Source organism: Lonchura striata, chromosome 23 (assembly GCF_046129695.1).
Source record: "Lonchura striata isolate bLonStr1 chromosome 23, bLonStr1.mat, whole genome shotgun sequence".
NCBI classification, from domain to species: Eukaryota; Metazoa; Chordata; class Aves; order Passeriformes; family Estrildidae; genus Lonchura; species Lonchura striata.
Genome location: NC_134625.1, coordinates 7,998,280 through 8,021,497, shown reverse-complemented (window position 1 = coordinate 8,021,497; position 23,218 = coordinate 7,998,280).

The following is a 23,218-nucleotide window of genomic DNA, read 5'->3' as shown; positions in this document are numbered from 1 at the left end:
CAAAAAATCTTTATATCAAAGGATGGACCCCACACCGAAGTTGTCCCCACCTCAAACTTGTGCTGCCCTGATAGACCCAAGGGAGCCCTACAAACTGACATGAGGAACCTGGACTGCTGAGTTTTCTTTCCCAGGGAAAATGGAAAAAGTATATGCCCAGGGGCCCCTGACACTATCTGCAAAAAATCCTTATATCGAAGGATGGACCCCACACCAAAGTTGTCCCCTACTCAAACTTGTGCTGCCCTGATAGACCCAAGGGAGCCCTACAAACTGACATCAGGAACCTGGACTGCTGAGTTTTCTTTCCCAGGCAAAATGGAAAAAGGATGTGCCCAGGGGCCCCTGGCCCAGGGCTGGGGCCTCACTATAAAAAAATCCTTATATCGAAGGATGGACCCCAGACCGAAGTTGTCCCCACCTCAAACTTGTGCTGCCCTGATAGACCCAAGGGAGCCCTACAAAGTGACATCAGGAACCTGGACTGCTGAGTTTTCTTTCCCAGGGAAAATGGAAAAAGGATGTGCCCAGGAGTCCCTGGCCCTGACTGCAATGAATCCTTATATCGAAGGATGGATCCCAGACCGAAGTTGTCCCCACCTCAAACTTGTGCTGCCCTGATAGACCCAAGGGAGCCCTACAAACTGACATCAGGAACCTGGACTGCTGAGTTTTCTTTCCCAGGGAAAATGGAAAAAGGATGTGCCCAGGGGCCCCTGGCCCTGACTGCAAAAAATCCTTATATCGAAGGATGGACCCCACACCGAAGTTGTCCCCACCTCAAACTTGTGCTGCCCTGATAGACCCAAGGGAGCCCTACAAACTGACATCAGGAACCTGGACTGCTGAGTTTTCTTTTCCAGGGAAAATGGAAAGAGGATGTGCCCAGGGGCCCCTGGCCCTGGGCTGGGGCCTCACTGCAAAGAATCCTTATATCGAAGGATGGACCCCACACCGAAGTTGTCCTCACCTCAAACTTGTGCTGCCCTGATAGACCCAAGGGAGTCCTACAAACTGACATCAGGAACCTGGACTGCTGAGTTTTCTTTCCCAGGGTAAATGGCCAATGGATGGGCCCAGGGGCCCCTGGTCCTGGGCTGGAACCTGACTGCAAAAAATCCTTATATCGAAGGACGGACACCAGACCGAAATTGTCCCCACCTCAAACTTGTGCTGCCTTGATAGTCCCAAGGGAGCCCTACAAACTGACATCAGGAACCTGGACTGCTGAGTTTTCTTTCCCAGGGAAAATGGAAAAAGGATGTGCCCAGGCGCCCCTGGCCCTGGGCTGGGGCCTGACTGCAAAGAATCCTTATATCGAAGGATGGACCCTACGCCGAAGTTGTCCCCACCTCAAACTTGTGCTGCCCTGATAGACCCAAGGGAGCCCTACAAACTGACATCAGGAACCTGGACTGCTGAGTTTTCTTTCCCAGGAAAAATGGCCAAAGGATGTTCCCAGGGTCCCCTTGACCTGACTGCAAAGAATGCTTATATTGAAGGATGGACCCCACACCGAAGTTGTCCCCACCTCAAACTTGTGCTGCCCTGATAGACCCAAGGGAGCCCTACAAACTGACATCAGCAACCTGGACTGCTAAGTTTTCTTTACCAGGGAAAATGGAAAAAGGTTATGCCCAGGGTGCCCCTGACCCTGACTGCAAAAAATCCTTATATCGAAGGATGGACCCCACACCGAAGTTGTCCCCTCCTCAAACTTGTGCTGCCCTGATAGACCCAAGGGAGCCCTACAAACTGACATCAGGAACCTGGACTGCTGAGTTTTCTTCCCCAGGGAAAATGGAAAAAGGATGTGCCCAGGGGCCCCTGGCCCTGACTGCAAAAAATCCTTCTATCGAAGGATGGACCCCACACCGAAGTTGTCCCCACCTCAAACTTGTGCTGCCCTGATAGACCCAAGGGAGCCCTACAAACTGACATCAGGAACCTGGACTGCTGAGTTTTGTTTCCCAGGGAAAATGGAACAAGGATGTGCCCTGGGTCCCCCGGGCCTGGGCTGGGTCCTCACGACAAAAAATCCTTATATCGAGGGATGGAACCCAGACGGAAGTTGTCCCCACCTCAAACTTGTGCTGCCCTGATAGACCCAAGGGAGCCCTACAAACTGACATCAGGAACCTGGACTGCTGAGTTTTCTTTCCCAGGGAAAATGGAAAAAGGATGTGCCCAGGGGGCCCCGGCCCTGACTGCAAAAAATCCTTATATCGAAGGATGGACCCCACACCGAAGTTGTCCCCACCTCAAACTTGTGCTGCCCTGATAGACCCAAGGGAGGCCTACAAACTGACATCAGGAACCTGGACTGCTGAGTTTTCTTTCCCAGGGAAAATGGAAAAAGGATGTGCTCAGGGGCCCCTGGCCCTGACTGCAAAAAATCCTTATATCGAAGGATGGACCCCACACCGAAGTTGTCCCCACCTCAAACTTGTGCTGCCCTGATAGACCCAAGGGAGCCCTACAAACTGACATCAGGAACCTGGACTGCTGAGTTTTCTTTCCCAGGGAAAATGGAAAAAGGATGTGCCCAGGGGCCCCTCGCCCTGGGTTGGGGCTTCACTGCAAAGAATCCTTCTATCGAAGGATGGACCCCAGACCGAAGTTGTCCCCACCCCAAACTTGTGCTGCCCTGATAGACCCAAGGGAGCCCTACAAACTGACATCAGGAACCTGGACTGCTGAGTTTTCTTTCCCGGGGGAAACGGAAAAAGGATGTGCCCAGGGGCCCCAGGCCCTGACTGCAAAGAATCCTTCTATCGAAGGATGGAGCCCAGACCGAAGTTGTCCCCACCTCAAACTTGTGCTGCCCTGATAGACCCAAGGGAGCCCTACAAACTGACATCAGGAACCTGGACTGCTGAGTTTTCTTTCCCAGGGAAAATGGAACAAGGATGTGCCCATGGGCCCCTGGCCCTGGGCTGGGGCCTCACTACAAAGAATCCTTCTATCGAAGGATGGACCCCAGACCGAAGTTGTCCCCACCTCAAACTTGTGCTGCCCTGATAGACCCAAGGGAGCCCTACAAACTGACATCAGGAACCTGGACTGCTGAGTTTTCTTTCCCGGGGGAAACGGAAAAAGGATGTGCCCAGGGGCCCCTGGCCCTGAATGCAAAGAATCCTTATATCGAAGGATGGAGCCCAGACCGAAGTTGTACCCACCTCAAACTTGTGCTGCCCTGATAGACCCAAGGGAGCCCTACAAACTGACATCAGGAACCTGGACTGCTGAGTTTTCTTTCCCAGGGAAAATGGAAAAAGGATGTGCCCAGGGGCCCCCGGCCCTGGGCTGGGCCCTCACTGCAAAAATCCTTTTATTGAAGGATGCACCCCACACCGAAGTTGTCCCCACCTCAAACTTGTGCTGCCCTGATAGACCCAAGGGAGCCCTACAAACTGACATCAGGAACCTGGACTGCTGAGTTTTCTTTCCCAGGGAAAATGGAAAAAGGATGTGCCCAGGGGCCCCGGCCCTGACTTCAAAGAATCCTTATATCGAAGGATGGACCCCACACCGAAGTTGTCCCCACCTCAAACTTGTGCTGCCCTGATAGACCCAAGGGAGCCCTACAAACTGACATCAGGAACCTGGACTGCTGAGTTTTCTTTCCCAGGGGAAATGGAAAAAGGATGTGCCCAGGGGCCCCTGGACCTGGGCTGGGGCTTCACTGCAAAGAATCCTTATATCGAAGGATGGACCCCACACCGAAGTTGTCCCCACCTCAAACTTGTGCTGCCCTGATAGACCCAAGGGAACCCTACAAACTGACATCAGGAACCTGGACTGCTGAGTTTTCTTTCCCAGGGAAAATGGAAAAAGGATGTGCCCAGGGGCCCCTGGCCCTGACTGCAAAAAATCTTTATATCAAAGGATGGACCCCACACCGAAGTTGTCCCCACCTCAAACTTGTGCTGCCCTGATAGACCCAAGGGAGCCCTACAAACTGACATGAGGAACCTGGACTGCTGAGTTTTCTTTCCCAGGGAAAATGGAAAAAGTATAGGCCAGGGGCCCCTGACACTGTCTGCAAAAAATCCTTATATCGAAGGATGGACCCCACACCAAAGTTGTCCCCTACTCAAACTTGTGCTGCCCTGATAGACCCAAGGGAGCCCTACAAACTGACATCAGGAACCTGGACTGCTGAGTTTTCTTTCCCAGGCAAAATGGAAAAAGGATGTGCCCAGGGGCCCCTGGCCCTGACTGCAAAAAATCCTTCTATCGAAGGATGGACCCCACACCGAAGTTGTCCCCACCTCAAACTTGTGCTGCCCTGATAGACCCAAGGGAGCCCTACAAACTGACATCAGCAACCTGGACTGCTGAGTTTTCTTTCCCAGGGAAAATGGAAAAAGGATGTGCCCAGGGGCCCCTGGCCCTGGGTTGGGGCTTCACTGCAAAGAATCCTTCTATCGAAGGATGGACCCCACACCGAAGTTGTCCCCACCCCAAACTTGTGCTGCCCTGATAGACCCAAGGGAGCCCTACAAACTGACATCAGGAACCTGGACTGCTGAGTTTTCTTTCCCGGGGGAAATGGAAAAAGGATGTGCCCAGGGGCCCCTGGCCCTGACTGCCATAAATCCTTATATCGAAGGATGGAGCCCAGACCGAAGTTGTCCCCACCTCAAACTTGTGCTGCCCTGATAGACCCAAGGGAGCCCTACAAACTGACATCAGCAACCTGGACTGCTGTGTTTTCTTTCCCGGGGGAAACGGAAAAAGGATGTGCCCAGGGGCCCCTGGCCCTGACTGCAAAGAATCCTTCTATCGAAGGATGGAGCCCAGACCGAAGTTGTCCCCACCTCAAACTTGTGCTGCCCTGATAGACCCAAGGGAGCCCTACAAACTGACATCAGGAACCTGGACTGCTGAGTTTTCTTTCCCAGGGAAAATGGAACAAGGATGTGCCCATGGGCCCCTGGCCCTGGGCTGGGGCCTCACTACAAAGAATCCTTATATCGAAGGATGGACCCCAGACCGAAGTTGTCCCCACCTCAAACTTGTGCTGCCCTGATAGACCCAAGGGAGCCCTACAAACTGACATCAGGAACCTGGACTGCTGAGTTTTCTTTCCCAGGGAAAATGGAAAAAGGATGTGCCCAGGGGCCCCGGCCCTGACTGCAAAGAATCCTTATATCGAAGGATGGACCCCACACCGAAGTTGTCCCCACCTCAAACTTGTGCTGCCCTGATAGACCCAAGGGAGCCCTACAAACTGACATCAGGAACCTGGACTGCTGAGTTTTCTTTCCCAGGGAAAATGGAAAAAGGATGTGCCCAGGGGCCCCTGGCCCTGGGCTGGGGCTTCACTGCAAAGAATCCTTATATCGAAGGATGGACCCCACACCGAAGTTGTCCCCACCTCAAACTTGTGCTGCCCTGATAGACCCAAGGGAGCCCTACAAACTGACATCAGCAACCTGGACTGCTGAGTTTTCTTTCCCAGGGAAAATGGAAAAAGGATGTGCCCAGGGTCCCCTGGCCTGGGCTGGGTCTGACTGTAAAGAATCCTTAAATCGAAGGATGCACCCCACACCGAAGTTGTCCCCACCTCAAACTTGTGCTGCCCTGATAGACCCAAGGGAGCCCTACAAACTGACATCAGGAACCTGGACTGCTGAGTTTTCTTTCCCAGGGAAAATGGAAAAAGGATGTGCCCAGGGGGCCCCGGCCCTGACTGCAAAAAATCCTTATATCGAAGGATGGACCCCACACCGAAGTTGTCCCCACCTCAAACTTGTGCTGCCCTGATAGACCCAAGGGAGGCCTACAAACTGACATCAGGAACCTGGACTGCTGAGTTTTCTTTCCCAGGGAAAATGGAACAAGGATGTGCCCATGGGCCCCTGGCCCTGGGCTGGGGCCTCACTACAAAGAATCCTTATATCGAAGGATGGACCCCAGACCGAAGTTGTCCCCACCTCAAACTTGTGCTGCCCTGATAGACCCAAGGGAGCCCTACAAACTGACATCAGCAACCTGGACTGCTGAGTTTTCATTCCCGGGGGAAACGGAAAAAGGATGTGCCCAGGGGCCCCTGGCCCTGAATGCAACGAATCCTTATATCGAAGGATGGAGCCCAGACCGAAGTTGTACCCACCTCAAACTTGTGCTGCCCTGATAGACCCAAGGGAGCCCTACAAACTGACATCAGGAACCTGGACTGCTGAGTTTTCTTTCCCAGGGAAAATGGAAAAAGGATGTGCCCAGGGGCCCCCGGCCCTGGGCTGGGCCCTCACTGCAAAAATCCTTTTATTGAAGGATGCACCCCACACCGAAGTTGTCCCCACCTCAAACTTGTGCTGCCCTGATAGACCCAAGGGAGCCCTACAAACTGACATCAGGAACCTGGACTGCTGAGTTTTCTTTCCGAGGGAAAATGGAAAAAGGATGTGCCCAGGGGCCCCGGCCCTGACTTCAAAGAATCCTTATATCGAAGGATGGACCCCACACCGAAGTTGTCCCCACCTCAAACTTGTGCTGCCCTGATAGACCCAAGGGAGCCCTACAAACTGACATCAGGAACCTGGACTGCTGAGTTTTCTTTCCCAGGGGAAATGGAAAAAGGATGTGCCCAGGGGCCCCTGGACCTGGGCTGGGGCTTCACTGCAAAGAATCCTTATATCGAAGGATGGACCCCACACCGAAGTTGTCCCCACCTCAAACTTGTGCTGCCCTGATAGACCCAAGGGAACCCTACAAACTGACATCAGGAACCTGGACTGCTGAGTTTTCTTTCCCAGGGAAAATGGAAAAAGGATGTGCCCAGGGGCCCCTGGCCCTGACTGCAAAAAATCTTTATATCAAAGGATGGACCCCACACCGAAGTTGTCCCCACCTCAAACTTGTGCTTCCCTGATAGACCCAAGGGAGCCCTACAAACTGACATGAGGAACCTGGACTGCTGAGTTTTCTTTCCCAGGGAAAATGGAAAAAGTATATGGCCAGGGGCCCCTGACACTGTCTGCAAAAAATCCTTATATCGAAGGATGGACCCCACACCAAAGTTGTCCCCTACTCAAACTTGTGCTGCCCTGATAGACCCAAGGGAGCCCTACAAACTGACATCAGGAACCTGGACTGCTGAGTTTTCTTTCCCAGGCAAAATGGAAAAAGGATGTGCCCAGGGGCCCCTGGCCCTTGGCTGGGTCCTCACTATAAAAAATCCTTATATCGAAGGATGGACCCCAGACCGAAGTTGTCCCCACCTCAAACTTGTGCTGCCCTGATAGACCCAAGGGAGCCCTACAAAGTGACATCAGGAACCTGGACTGCTGAGTTTTCTTTCCCAGGGAAAATGGAAAAAGGATGTGCCCAGGGGTCCCTGGTCCTGACTGCAATGAATCCTTATATCGAAGGATGGATCCCAGACCGAAGTTGTCCCCACCTCAAACTTGTGCTGCCCTGATAGACCCAAGGGAGCCCTACAAACTGACATCAGGAACCTGGACTGCTGAGTTTTCTTTCCCGGGGGAAACGGAAAAAGGATGTGCCCAGGGGCCCCTGGCCCTGAATGCAAAGAATCCTTATATCGAAGGATGGAGCCCAGACCGAAGTTGTACCCACCTCAAACTTGTGCTGCCCTGATAGACCCAAGGGAGCCCTACAAACTGACATCAGGAACCTGGACTGCTGAGTTTTCTTTCCCAGGGAAAATGGAAAAAGGATGTGCCCAGGGGCCCCCGGCCCTGGGCTGGGCCCTCACTGCAAAAATCCTTTTATTGAAGGATGCACCCCACACCGAAGTTGTCCCCACCTCAAACTTGTGCTGCCCTGATAGACCCAAGGGAGCCCTACAAACTGACATCAGGAACCTGGACTGCTGAGTTTTCTTTCCCAGGGAAAATGGAAAAAGGATGTGCCCAGGGGCCCCGGCCCTGACTTCAAAGAATCCTTATATCGAAGGATGGAGTCCAGACCGAAGTTGTCCCCACCTCAAACTTGTGCTGCCCTGATAGACCCAAGGGAGCCCTACAAACTGACATCAGGAACCTGGACTGCTGAGTTTTCTTTCCCAGGGGAAATGGAAAAAGGATGTGCCCAGGGGCCCCTGGACCTGGGCTGGGGCTTCACTGCAAAGAATCCTTATATCGAAGGATGGACCCCACACCGAAGTTGTCCCCACCTCAAACTTGTGCTGCCCTGATAGACCCAAGGGAACCCTACAAACTGACATCAGGAACCTGGACTGCTGAGTTTTCTTTCCCAGGGAAAATGGAAAAAGGATGTGCCCAGGGGCCCCTGGCCCTGACTGCAAAAAATCTTTATATCAAAGGATGGACCCCACACCGAAGTTGTCCCCACCTCAAACTTGTGCTGCCCTGATAGACCCAAGGGAGCCCTACAAACTGACATGAGGAACCTGGACTGCTGAGTTTTCTTTCCCAGGGAAAATGGAAAAAGTATATGGCCAGGGGCCCCTGACACTGTCTGCAAAAAATCCTTATATCGAAGGATGGACCCCACACCAAAGTTGTCCCCTACTCAAACTTGTGCTGCCCTGATAGACCCAAGGGAGCCCTACAAACTGACATCAGGAACCTGGACTGCTGAGTTTTCTTTCCCAGGCAAAATGGAAAAAGGATGTGCCCAGGGGCCCCTGGCCCTTGGCTGGGTCCTCACTATAAAAAATCCTTATATCGAAGGATGGACCCCAGACCGAAGTTGTCCCCACCTCAAACTTGTGCTGCCCTGATAGACCCAAGGGAGCCCTACAAAGTGACATCAGGAACCTGGACTGCTGAGTTTTCTTTCCCAGGGAAAATGGAAAAAGGATGTGCCCAGGGGTCCCTGGCCCTGACTGCAATGAATCCTTATATTGAAGGATGGATCCCAGACCGAAGTTGTCCCCACCTCAAACTTGTGCTGCCCTGATAGACCCAAGGGAGCCCTACAAACTGACATCAGGAACCTGGACTGCTGAGTTTTCTTTCCCAGGGAAAATGGAAAAAGGATGTGCCCAGGGGCCCCTGGCCCTGACTGCAAAAAATGCTTATATCGAAGGATGGACCCCACACCGAAGTTGTCCCCACCTCAAACTTGTGCTGCCCTGATAGACCCAAGGGAGCCCTACAAACTGACATCAGCAACCTGGACTGCTGAGTTTTCTTTCCCAGGGAAAATGGAAAAAGGATGTGCCCAGGGGCCCCTGGCCCTGGGTTGGGGCTTCACTGCAAAGAATCCTTCTATCGAAGGATGGACCCCACACCGAAGTTGTCCCCACCCCAAACTTGTGCTGCCCTGATAGACCCAAGGGAGCCCTACAAACTGACATCAGGAACCTGGACTGCCGAGTTTTCTTTCCCAGGGAAAATGGAAAAAGGATGTGCCCAGGGGCCCCTGGCCCTGACTGCAAAAAATCTTTATATCAAAGGATGGACCCCACACCGAAGTTGTCCCCACCTCAAACTTGTGCTGCCCTGATAGACCCAAGGGAGCCCTACAAACTGACATGAGGAACCTGGACTGCTGAGTTTTCTTTCCCAGGGAAAATGGAAAAAGTATATGCCCAGGGGCCCCTGACACTGTCTGCAAAAAATCCTTATATTGAAGGATGGACCCTACACCAAAGTTGTCCCCTACTCAAACTTGTGCTGCCCTGATAGACCCAAGGGAGCCCTACAAACTGACATCAGGAACCTGGACTGCTGAGTTTTCTTTCCCAGGGAAAATGGAAAAAGGATGTGCCCAGGGGCCCCTGGCCCTGACTGCAAAAAATCCTTCTATCGAAGGATGGACCCCACACCGAAGTTGTCCCCACCTCAAACTTGTGCTGCCCTGATAGACCCAAGGGAGCCCTACAAACTGACATCAGCAACCTGGACTGCTGAGTTTTCTTTCCCAGGGAAAATGGAAAAAGGATGTGCCCAGGGGCCCCTGGCCCTGGGTTGGGGCTTCACTGCAAAGAATCCTTCTATCGAAGGATGGACCCCACACCGAAGTTGTCCCCACCCCAAACTTGTGCTGCCCTGATAGACCCAAGGGAGCCCTACAAACTGACATCAGGAACCTGGACTGCTGAGTTTTCTTTCCCGGGGGAAATGGAAAAAGGATGTGCCCAGGGGCCCCTGGCCCTGACTGCCATAAATCCTTATATCGAAGGATGGACCCCACACCGAAGTTGTCCCCACCTCAAACTTGTGCTGCCCTGATAGACCCAAGGGAGCCCTACAAACTGACATGAGGAACCTGGACTGCTGAGTTTTCTTTCCCAGGGAAAATGGAACAAGGATGTGCCCATGGGCCCCTGGCCCTGGGCTGGGGCCTCACTACAAAGAATCCTTATATCGAAGGATGGACCCCAGACCGAAGTTGTCCCCACCTCAAACTTGTGCTGCCCTGATAGACCCAAGGGAGCCCTACAAACTGACATCAGGAACCTGGACTGCTGAGTTTTCTTTCCCAGGGAAAATGGAAAAAGGATGTGCCCAGGGGCCCCGGCCCTGACTGCAAAGAATCCTTATATCGAAGGATGGACCCCACACCGAAGTTGTCCCCACCTCAAACTTGTGCTGCCCTGATAGACCCAAGGGAGCCCTACAAACTGACATCAGGAACCTGGACTGCTGAGTTTTCTTTCCCAGGGAAAATGGAAAAAGGATGTGCCCAGGGGCCCCTGGCCCTGGGCTGGGGCTTCACTGCAAAGAATCCTTATATCGAAGGATGGACCCCACACCGAAGTTGTCCCCACCTCAAACTTGTGCTGCCCTGATAGACCCAAGGGAGCCCTACAAACTGACATCAGCAACCTGGACTGCTGAGTTTTCTTTCCCAGGGAAAATGGAAAAAGGATGTGCCCAGGGTCCCCTGGCCTGGGCTGGGTCTGACTGTAAAGAATCCTTAAATCGAAGGATGCACCCCACACCGAAGTTGTCCCCACCTCAAACTTGTGCTGCCCTGATAGACCCAAGGGAGCCCTACAAACTGACATCAGGAACCTGGACTGCTGAGTTTTCTTTCCCAGGGAAAATGGAAAAAGGATGTGCCCAGGGGGCCCCGGCCCTGACTGCAAAAAATCCTTATATCGAAGGATGGACCCCACACCGAAGTTGTCCCCACCTCAAACTTGTGCTGCCCTGATAGACCCAAGGGAGGCCTACAAACTGACATCAGGAACCTGGACTGCTGAGTTTTCTTTCCCAGGGAAAATGGAAAAAGGATGTGCCCAGGGGCCCCTGGCCCTGGGCTGGGGCTTCACTGCAAAGAATCCTTCTATCGAAGGATGGACCCCACACCGAAGTTGTCCCCACCCCAAACTTGTGCTGCCCTGATAGACCCAAGGGAGCCCTACAAACTGACATCAGGAACCTGGACTGCTGAGTTTTCTTTCCCGGGGGAAACGGAAAAAGGATGTGCCCAGGGGCCCCTGGCCCTGACTGCAAAGAATCCTTCTATCGAAGGATGGAGCCCAGACCGAAGTTGTCCCCACCTCAAACTTGTGCTGCCCTGATAGACCCAAGGGAGCCCTACAAACTGACATCAGGAACCTGGACTGCTGAGTTTTCTTTCCCAGGGAAAATGGAACAAGGATGTGCCCATGGGCCCCTGGCCCCTTGGCTGGGGCCTCACTACAAAGAATCCTTATATCGAAGGATGGACCCCAGACCGAAGTTGTCCCCACCTCAAACTTGTGCTGCCCTGATAGACCCAAGGGAGCCCTACAAACTGACATCAGCAACCTGGACTGCTGAGTTTTCTTTCCCGGGGGAAACGGAAAAAGGATGTGCCCAGGGGCCCCTGGCCCTGAATGCAACGAATCCTTATATCGAAGGATGGAGCCCAGACCGAAGTTGTACCCACCTCAAATTTGTGCTGCCCTGATAGACCCAAGGGAGCCCTACAAACTGACATCAGGAACCTGGACTGCTGAGTTTTCTTTCCCAGGGAAAATGGAAAAAGGATGTGCCCAGGGGCCCCTGGCCCTGGGCTGGGGCCTCACTGCAAAAATCCATTTATTGAAGGATGCACCCCACACCGAAGTTGTCCCCACCTCAAACTTGTGCTGCCCTGATAGACCCAAGGGAGCCCTACAAACTGACATCAGGAACCTGGACTGCTGAGTTTTCTTTCCCAGGGAAAATGGAAAAAGGATGTGCCCAGGGGCCCCGGCCCTGACTTCAAAGAATCCTTATATCGAAGGATGGACCCCACACCGAAGTTGTCCCCACCTCAAACTTGTGCTGCCCTGATAGACCCAAGGGAGCCCTACAAACTGACATCAGGAACCTGGACTGCTGAGTTTTCTTTCCCAGGGGAAATGGAAAAAGGATGTGCCCAGGGCCCCCTGGACCTGGGCTGGGGCTTCACTGCAAAGAATCCTTATATCGAAGGATGGACCCCACACCGAAGTTGTCCCCACCTCAAACTTGTGCTGCCCTGATAGACCCAAGGGAGCCCTACAAACTGACATCAGGAACCTGGACTGCTGAGTTTTCTTTCCCAAGCAAAATGGAAAAAGGATGTGCCCAGGGGCCCCTGGCCCTTGGCTGGGTCCTCACTATAAAAAATCCTTATATCGAAGGATGGACCCCAGACCGAAGTTGTCCCCACCTCAAACTTGTGCTGCGCTGATAGACCCAAGGGAGCCCTACAAACTGACATCAGGAACCTGGACTGCTGAGTTTTCTTTCCCAGGGAAAATGGAAAAAGGATGTGCCCAGGGGCCCCTGGCCCTGACTGCAATGAATCCTTATATCGAAGGATGGATCCCAGACCGAAGTTGTCCCCACCTCAAACTTGTGCTGCCCTGATAGACCCAAGGGAGCCCTACAAACTGACATCAGGAACCTGGACTGCTGAGTTTTCTTTCCCAGGGAAAATGGAAAAAGGATGTGACCAGGGGCCCCTGGCCCTGACTGCAAAAAATCCTTATATCGAAGGATGGACCCCACACCGAAGTTGTCCCCACCTCAAACTTGTGCTGCCCTGATAGACCCAAGGGAGCCCTACAAACTGACATCAGCAACCTGGACTGCTGAGTTTTCTTTCCCAGGGAAAATGGAAAAAGGATGTGCCCAGGGGCCCCTGGCCCTGGGTTGGGGCTTCACTGCAAAGAATCCTTCTATCGAAGGATGGACCCCACACCGAAGTTGTCCCCACCCCAAACTTGTGCTGCCCTGATAGACCCAAGGGAGCCCTACAAACTGACATCAGGAACCTGGACTGCTGAGTTTTCTTTCCCGGGGGAAATGGAAACAGGGTGTGCCCAGGGGCCCCTGGCCCTGACTGCCATAAATCCTTATATCGAAGGATGGAGTCCAGACCGAAGTTGTCCCCACCTCAAACTTGTGCTGCCCTGATAGACCCAAGGGAGCCCTACAAACTGACATCAGCAACCTGGACTGCTGTGTTTTCTTTCCCGGGGGAAACGGAAAAAGGATGTGCCCAGGGGCCCCTGGCCCTGACTGCAAAGAATCCTTCTATCGAAGGATGGACCCCACACCGAAGTTGTCCCCACCTCAAACTCGTGCTGCCCTGATAGACCCAAGGGAACCCTACAAACTGACATCAGGAACCTGGACTGCTGAGTTTTCTTTCCCAGGGAAAATGGAAAAAGGATGTGCCCAGGGGCCCCTGGCCCTGACTGCAAAAAATCCTTATATCAAAGGATGGACCCCACACCGAAGTTGTCCCCACCTCAAACTTGTGCTGCCCTGATAGACCCAAGGGAGCCCTACAAACTGACATCAGGAACCTGGACTGCTGAGTTTTCTTTCCCAGGGAAAATGGAAAAAGGATGTGCCCAGGGTTCCCTGGCCCTGGGCTGGGGCCTCACTGCAAAGAATCCTTATATCGAAGGATGGACCCCACACCGAAGTTGTCCCCACCTCAAACTTGTGCTGCCCTGATAGACCCAAGGGAACCCTACAAACTGACATGAGGAACCTGGACTGCTGAGATTTCTTTCCCAGGGAAAATGGAAAAAGCATGTGCCCAGGGGCCCCTGGCCCTGACTGCAAAAAATCTTTATATCAAAGGATGGACCCCACACCGAAGTTGTCCCCACCTCAAACTTGTGCTGCCCTGATAGACCCAAGGGAGCCCTACAAACTGACATGAGGAACCTGGACTGCTGAGTTTTCTTTCCCAGGGAAAATGGAAAAAGTATATGCCCAGGGGCCCCTGACACTGCCTGCAAAAAATCCTTATATTGAAGGATGGACCCCACACCAAAGTTGTCCCCTACTCAAACTTGTGCTGCCCTGATAGACCCAAGGGAGCCCTACAAACTGACATCAGGAACCTGGACTGCTGAGTTTTCTTTCCCAGGGAAAATGGAAAAAGGATGTGCCCAGGGGCCCCTGGCCCTGACTGCAAAAAATCCTTCTATCGAAGGATGGAGCCCACACCGAAGTTGTCCCCACCTCAAACTTGTGCTGCCCTGATAGACCCAAGGGAGCCCTACAAACTGACATCAGCAACCTGGACTGCTGAGTTTTCTTTCCCAGGGAAAATGGAAAAAGGATGTGCCCAGGGGCCCCTGGCCCTGGGTTGGGGCTTCACTGCAAAGAATCCTTCTATCGAAGGATGGACCCCACACCGAAGTTGTCCCCACCTCAAACTTGTGCTGCCCTGATAGACCCAAGGGAGTCCTACAAACTGACATCAGCAACCTGGACTGCTGTGTTTTCTTTCCCGGGGGAAACGGAAAAAGGATGTGCCCAGGGGCCCCTGGCCCTGACTGCAAAGAATCCTTCTATCGAAGGATGGAGCCCAGACCGAAGTTGTCCCCACCTCAAACTTATGCTGCCCTGATAGACCCAAGGGAGCCCTACAAACTGACATCAGGAACCTGGACTGCTGAGTTTTCTTTCCCAGGGAAAATGGAACAAGGATGTGCCCATGGGCCCCTGGCCCTGGGCTGGGGCCTCACTACAAAGAATCCTTATATCGAAGGATGGACCCCAGACCGAAGTTGTCCCCACCTCAAACTTGTGCTGCCCTGATAGACCCAAGGGAGCCCTACAAACTGACATCAGGAACCTGGACTGCTGAGTTTTCTTTCCCAGGGAAAATGGAAAAAGGATGTGCCCAGGGGCCCCGGCCCTGACTGCAAAGAATCCTTATATCGAAGGATGGACCCCACACCGAAGTTGTCCCCACCTCAAACTTGTGCTGCCCTGATAGACCCAAGGGAGCCCTACAAACTGACATCAGGAACCTGGACTGCTGAGTTTTCTTTCCCAGGGAAAATGGAAAAAGGATGTGCCCAGGGGCCCCTGGCCCTGGGCTGGGGCTTCACTGCAAAGAATCCTTATATCGAAGGATGGACCCCACACCGAAGTTGTCCCCACCTCAAACTTGTGCTGCCCTGATAGACCCAAGGGAGCCCTACAAACTGACATCAGCAACCTGGACTGCTGAGTTTTCTTTCCCAGGGAAAATGGAAAAAGGATGTGCCCAGGGGCCCCTGGCCCTGGGCTGGGGCTTCACTGCAAAGAATCCTTATATCGAAGGATGGACCCCACACCGAAGTTGTCCTCACCTCAAACTTGTGCTGCCCTGATAGACCCAAGGGAGTCCTACAAACTGACATCAGCAACCTGGACTGCTGAGTTTTCTTTCCCAGGGAAAATGGCCAATGGATGGGCCCAGGGGCCCCTGGTCCTGGGCTGGAACCTGACTGCAAAAAATCCTTATATCGAAGGACGGACACCAGACCGAAATTGTCCCCACCTCAAACTTGTGCTGCCTTGATAGTCCCAAGGGAGCCCTACAAACTGACATCAGCAACCTGGACTGCTGAGTTTTCTTTCCCAGGGAAAATGGAAAAAGGATGTGCCCAGGGGCCCCTGGCCCTGGGCTGGGACCTGACTGCAAAAAATCCTTATATCGAAGGATGCACCCCACACCGAAGTTGTCCCCACCTCAAACTTGTGCTGCCCTGATAGACCCAAGGGAGCCCTACAAACTGACATCAGGAACCTGGACTGCTGAGTTTTCTTTCCCAGGAAAAATGGCCAAAGGATGTGCCCAGGGTCCCCTTGACCTGACTGCAAAGAATCCTTATATGGAAGGATGGACCCCACACCGAAGTTGTCCCCACCTCAAACTCGTGCTGCCCTGATAGACCCAAGGGAGCCCTACAAACCGACATCAGGAACCTGGACTGCTGAGTTTTCTTTCCCAGGGAAAATGGAAAAAGGATGTGCCCATGGGCCCCTGGCCCTGGTCTGGGGCTTCACTGCAAAGAATCCTTATATCGAAGGATGGACCCCACACCGAAGTTGTCCCCACCTCAAACTTGTGCTGCCCTGATAGACCCAAGGGAGTCCTACAAACTGACATCAGGAACCTGGACTGCTGAGTTTTCTTTCCCAGGGAAAATGGCCAATGGATGGGCCCAGGGGCCCCCCACACTGGGCTGGGCCCTGACTGCAAAAATCCTTATATCAAATGATCGCCCCCACACCGAAGTTGTCCTCACCTCAACCTTGTGCTGCCTTGATAATCCCAAGGGAGCCCTACAAACTGACATCAGGAGCCTGGACTGCTGAGTTTTCTTTCCCAGGGAATGTGGCAAAGGATGTGCCCAGGTGATCATCCAGACCCAGTCCAAAGCACTCACCGTCCTTCCATGAGACAGCCCCGGGAGCTCCCCATAAACTCCTCTTCTGCAGCAGCTCCATGCAAAAACTGGCTGAGGCAAAGCCTCGCCCCTAATTAACCTCCCCCTGAAGGGACCCCGCCCCTCGTCATCATCCTGACAGCTCACACCTGTGGCTGCTCTGAGCCCCCATCAACTTAACAGCTCACACCTGTGGCTGCTCTGAGCCCTCATCATGCTAACAGCTCACACCTGCCACTGTGTCCACTCTCCAACAGCGTCTCTTGGTCTCTCCCTCTCCAGGACACAGCCCACTTCTCACAGACACAGATCCAACAAAAATCTGCTACAGGTGTCGGCTTTTCTTAATCCACCTGGTTACACAATTAAAACACATACATGCATTGATGGTCTTTGAGAGAAAGCTTTCCCCTGGAGAAAACAGTCCTTTTGCCGGCACACTTTGATACACCTTCGGAAAAAGCAGAATCTGCACCAACTCCTAAGACCCCTGCCGAGGAACCCAGCCCTGCCTGGGACACCCAAAGCAGCAGACCTCAAAAAAGGAGGGGAAAAGTCAAGCTTGGAGTGGAAAAAGAGGGCAGAAGTACAGCAGCCTTTAAAAATGCCTGCACGGAGCAATAGTGGGAATCAGACACATTTCTTCTTTCCTTGCTTTCTGTGATGACATAAATAGGAAGTAAGAACACGTTAAACAAAAGGCAGAGCTAGGATTTTACAGGTCTTTATTTTGGCAGGCTGCATGACAAACACCTCTTCAGGGCCTGCGACGCCTTTTGGGGAATGGCAGAGAACGGAGGCAAAAGGTGCCGGGAGCCCTTTCTGTTCCCTTCAGCCCCTGCAGCTGCTCCGCTGGTTTCAGGGCACTCGCTTGGTTCGTTCCTGAAGAAAAAGGCTAGGGCATGATTTTCAGAACTACTGCCTGTCCCCAGTCAGAGTTTCCTACATTCCTGGGTACAAATGAGTGGATGGAGAGAGTGGATGGATGCTGTCCAGCAGTGTCCCCAGGGGCATCAGGAGTGTTCACACTGCTGAGCTGAGAAAAACTCACCAAACCCAGCCCAGGGGCCTGTGATCCTCCACCCACCCGGGGGAACTCCGGGCGCTGTAAACAGAGGCCACAGCACACACCAGGCTCTGCTGTGCCCGGTGAGGAGTCTCTGTATGAGCCCTGAGCCCTGGCATCGCCTCCCAAACACCACAGAGACCTCTTGTGTCATCAGAGAAAAGCCCTGGAGCAAACGTGTGTCCCCAGCACGATCAACAAGAGATGCAGAATTACCTCCTCAATAAAAACGCTGTTTCTGATGGAAATGTTACCTCTGTCGACTGTGAGGATTTTATAGGAATACTGGCTCAAGAATTCAGTGACTTCAGGGATTCCATACCACAGGTTCCTGGGACTGCTTGGGCATCCAGAGTCTATAGTATTGGTTAAACTGGTAGAGCTGAGGATACTTATCAGCTTTGTCACAGAGCTGGAACGTCACGCAGGGAGCAAGGGGTTCTCTCGGAGAGTGCAGGAGGCCAGTGAAAACAGCACCAAGGTCCTCCACGACGTCTGCTCCTAGAAAAGCCAAATAAATTAAACTATTGACATGAGCATGGACACTGGGGCAACCTTCCTTACTTTGGGCCTTGCCAGCAGCCCACAGAGCCTCACACAGAAAAGAACTGAACGAGATCAAAAAGTGTTCCTAGTGACCTAGACAGGTGCTCCTGGCCGCTGAGGTACCTGAAAAACCCTCCAGACATCATCAGCTGTTGCTTAAGCAAATAATCCACCTTCACTGTGTTGTGCCAAAAACACGCCCAGCCCTTAACAGGGAGAGACCCTGCCAGGCACCGCCTCAGAGAAGAACCGAGCTGTACTGGGGGGGACACACCCAGGCAACGTGTACAAGTTAAACAGAATTTTCTCTCAGAACTGGGACTTTCAGCACCCCCCAGGTGCTACTCGACTGCCACAGACACACAGAGGGCTTTGTGAGGTGCTCTGGGGTTGGCCAGTCCTGCTCCAAGCCCTGCTGATGCCCCAGTGGTTTTAAGGATGTCCTCAAGGAGGTGGTAGAACCTCACAGTGTTTGCCCCTGGAGCTTAATTTCTGAAGTTTTCCTTGGGAAACGCACCCACTTCCTACTTAACAAGGCAGTCCCCTCTCCCTGCTCTCGGGAAGAGCTGCCCACAGGCACGGGAACCACCTTCCTCTCCTGATCGCCACGCTCTGCCCTTAAAACGCTGTGTTACTGAGGCCAGCTACTTCCACACCAAGACTGTCCATGCAGGGACAGTGTCCCTTCTCTTCAGGGTCAGGGAAAAAGGGCAGAAGCACCTACAGAGCTTCAATGCCCCTCTTGAGCATAAAGCACCGTGAATCTGAACTTCCTGCTGCTTGCAGGGAAGATAATAAAATGCCTCAAGGTAAAAAATGATAAATGGTAAAAAATTATTACAAGAGGGTAGAAGTGATGCTGCTTTCACTCCACTGCTAGAAATGACACATAAAACATAAAAAAAAACCCTGTACCTGTTCCATTTTCAGACTGAAACAACAGCATATTCCTGGCTGCTCATGCAGCAGGGACAACAGCACTGAAGGGAAATGTTTGGATAATCACGTCTTCATTTAAAGAGAACCCAATTCCTTCATCTAAACCATCACTGCCCTCCATCAGAACAGCCAGCACATCCACGACATCTAATAAGCGAAGGAAAAAATGTAAGCAGAGGATCCAGACTGACTGGGAAAACAACAGAGGTAGAATGCAACATTCCAGGAACACAAGGTAGCTTTTTAGTCACAAAAAAAAATGAAAAAAAAAAAAACCACCCGAAAAAAACTAAAAAAAAAAAAAAACCCACCAAAAAACAAAAAAACCCAAAAAACCCCAAAGGCACATTTGCCAGGCAATACAAAGTTAGGGGCAGCACAAAAATCACAGCTGTACTTCACTCTGCCTTTCAAAGCTGCTGTCCAGCACAGGTTGCCCACAGAAGCTGTGGCTGCCCCCGGATCCCTGGAAGTGTCCAAGGCCAGGCTGGACAGGGCTTGGAGCACCCTGGCATGGTGGAAGGTGTCCCTGCCCATGGCAGGGGTGGAACGGGACGAGCTTTAAATAAAGGTGCCTTCCCATCCAAACCCTTCTGGGATTCCACGATTCTGTGAGCAGCCCCAGGCAGAAGGGCTAAATTTCCATTGTGGTTCGGAAATGCTGCTGCAAGAGCACAAACAGATTTCAAATACTGTTAAAGTGGCACAACCACATCAAAAATTACGTCTGGGGGTAAAGTGGCAACTCTGCAATTCCAGCCTCTGATACCAAGGACACATGGAGGGCTGAATCCGGGGGGAGTTCGGGGTCCGAGTCGGGGTCGTCTTCATGAGCCACCAGCCTGGGGACCCAAAAATCGAGGGGAACCCCGAATTTGGGGGGGACCCAAAATTGGGGGGGTCCTGGGGGACTCTGGAAGGTCTTTGCAGCATCCCAGGAGGAATTTTGGGAGTCCCAAGGGGGGGTTTGGGGAGTCATGAAGGGAATTTAGGGGGTCTCAGAGAGTTTTTGGGGGGTCCCAGGAGGAATTTTGGGGACCCTGATGGGAATTTTGGGGATCCCAGGGGGTGTTTTGAGGTCCTGGAGAGGTTTTTGGGGGGGTCTCAGGGAGTTTTTGGGGTCCCAGGAGGAATTTCAGGGGTCCTAAAGAGAAATTTGGAGGTCCCAGAAGGTGTTTTGGGGTGACAAATAGAATTTTGGGGGTCCAGGGGGTGTTTTGGGGTCCCGAAGGGAATTTTGGGGGTCCCAGTGGGGTTTTGGGGGTCCTGAAGGGAATTTTGGGCGTCCCAGGGGGGGTTTTGGAGTCCTGGGGAGAATTTTGGGTATCTCAAGAGGTTTTTGGGAGGAATTTTGGGGTCCCAAAGAGAATTTTGTGGGTCCTGGGGAGGGTTTGGGTCCTGAAGTAGAATTTTGGGGGTCCCAGGGGGTTTTGGGGGGTCCCAGGAGGAATTTCAGGGACCCTGATAGGAATTTTGGGGGTCCCAGCGGGGGTTTTGGAGTCCCAAAGGGAATTTTGGCCAACCCAGGGGGAGTTTTGGAGTCCTGGGGAGAATTTTGAGGGTCTCAGGGGGTTTTTGGGTGGAATTTTAGGGGTCCGGAGTGGAATTTTGTGGGTCCTGGGGAGGGTTTGGGGTTCTGAAGGGAATTTTGGGGGTTTCTGGGAGTTTTTGGGGGGTTCCAGTAGGAATTTTGAGGTCCTGAAGGGAAATTTGGGGGTCCCAGGGGGGGTTTTGGGGTCCCAAAGGGAATTTTGGAAGTCCCAGGGGGGATTTTGGGGTCCTGGAGAGGTTTTTGGGTGTCCCAGGGGGCCTTGTGATGTCCTGGAGAGAATTTTGGGGGTCTCAGGGGGTCTTGGGAAGGAATTTTGGGGGTCCCAAGTAGAATTTTGTGGGTCCTGGGGGGGGTTTGGGGTCCTCAAGTGGATTTTGGGGGTCTCAGGGGGTTTTGGGGGGTCCCAGGAGGAATTTAGGGGTCCTGAAGGGAATTTTGGAGTCTCAAGGAGTTTTGGGGGGTTTCAGGAGGAATTTCGAGGACCCTGATGGGAATTTTGGAGGTCCCAGGGGGGTTTTGGGGGTCCCAAATGGAAGTTTGGGCGTTCCGGGAGAGGTTTTGGGGTCCCAAAGGGAATTTTGATGGTCTCAGGGGGGTTTTGGGAGGAATTTTGTGGGTCCCAACCAGAATTTTGAGGGTCCTGGGGGTGGGTTTGGGGTCCTGAAGGGAATTTTGAGGTCTCACGAAGTTTTTTGGGGGTCCCAGAAAGAATTTCGGGGACCCTGATGGGAATTTTGGGGCTCCCGGGTGGGGTTTGGGGTCCCGAAGAGAATTTTGGGGGTCTCAGTGGGGTTTTGGGTCTCCCAGGAGGAATTTCAGGGACCCTGATGGGAATTTGGGGTGTCCCAGGGGGGCTTGTGGTGTCCTGGGGAGAATTTTAGGGGTCTTGGGGGTTTTTTGGGAGGAATTTTGGGAGTCCCGACTAGAATTTTGAGGGTCCTGGGGGGGTTTGGGGTCTCGAAGGGAATTTTGGGGGTCTCTGGGAGTTCGTGGGGGGTCCCAGGAGGAATTTGGGGTTTGTGAGAACCCCAGCCTTTCTCTGGGGTCTCATATGGTGGTGAAATTCCTCCTCCAACCCGTGCTTCCAAAGAAAAACTCCGCAGGCTTTAGCTGTTCGGTCTCAAGGCAGTTTATTGCTAGTTATCTAACAGATTATGTTCTTGGACTGCGGCTGTTTGATCAGCGGCCTGGGTAGAGGCACACACACACCCTGACATCCTCTCTATCTGCTGTCTTCTTCGTCTCTCCCCCCACCCAGGGCTGCTGCTATCTTTTATAAGATATATTACGTATAACATGTTTACAATTATTCCCCAGTACCTACTACCTACGTTGCCAAGTGTTTTTCTACTCTAAACCAATCTGTGAGTGCCAACATCACCAAGAACATGGAGGTAAGGAAAAAGAAGGAGGAAGAACAGGATCAGCCCACTTTCCTCCATCTTAGAACTCCTGACCCCCATGTACAAAGTGAAAACCCCCCTGGACATGTGCTAAAACCCCCTTGTACAATACTAAAAAAATTTCCCCTCTACTTTGTAATTACTTTTACTATACTATCTAACCTTTTGTGATTGCTTGTTCCACCTCCAAAGTTGGTAACTCATTCCATGGCTCAAACTCACAATCACAGCTGTTTCCAGCTGCCTGCCAGGGTCCCAAATGCTTCTGACCAAGGCCTGGAACCACTAAAAATGTCTGAGAGACATTATGAGTTCCCACAGGGGTCCTGAAAAGAAATCTGGGGGTCCCAGGGGGGGTTTTGGGGTCCTGAAGGGAATTTTGGGTGTCCCAGGGGGGGGTTTGGGGTCCTGAAGGGAATTTTGGGTGTCCCAGGGGGTTTTTGGAGTCCTGGGGAGAATTTTGAGGGTCTCAGGGGAGTTTTGGGAGGAATTTTGGGGTCCCGAGTAGAATTTTGTGGGTCCTGGGGGAAGTTTTGAGGTCCCGAAGGGAATTTTGGGAGTCATAGGGGGAGTTTTGAAGTCCTGGGGAAAATTTTGAGGGTCTTAGGGGGTTTTTGGGTGGAATTTTGAGGGTCCCGAGTAGAATTTTGGGGGTCCTGGGGGGGAGGTTTGGGGTCCTGAAGTGAATTTTGGGGTCTCAGGAAGTTTTTGGGGGGTCCCAGAAAGAATTTTGGGGACCCCGATGGGAATTTGGGGCTCCCGGGGGGGGTTTTGGAGTCCGGAAGGGAATTTTGGGGGACCAGGGGGGGTTTTGGGGTCCCAGTGGGAATTTTGGGAGTTCCAAGGGGGTGGGTTGGGGTCCGGAAGGGAATTTTAGGGGTCTCAGGGGGTTTTTGGTGGTACCTGGAGGAATTTCGGGGACCCTGATGGGAATTTTGGGCGTCCCAGGATGAGTTTTGGAGTCCTGGGGAGAATTTTGGGGGTCTCAGGGGGTTTTCGGGAGGAATTTTGGGGGTCCCGAGTAGAATTTTGTGGGTCCTGGGGAGGGTTTGGGGTCCTGAAGGGAATTTTTGGGTCTCAGGGAGTTTTTGGGGGGGTCCCAGGAGGAATTTTGGGGACCGTGA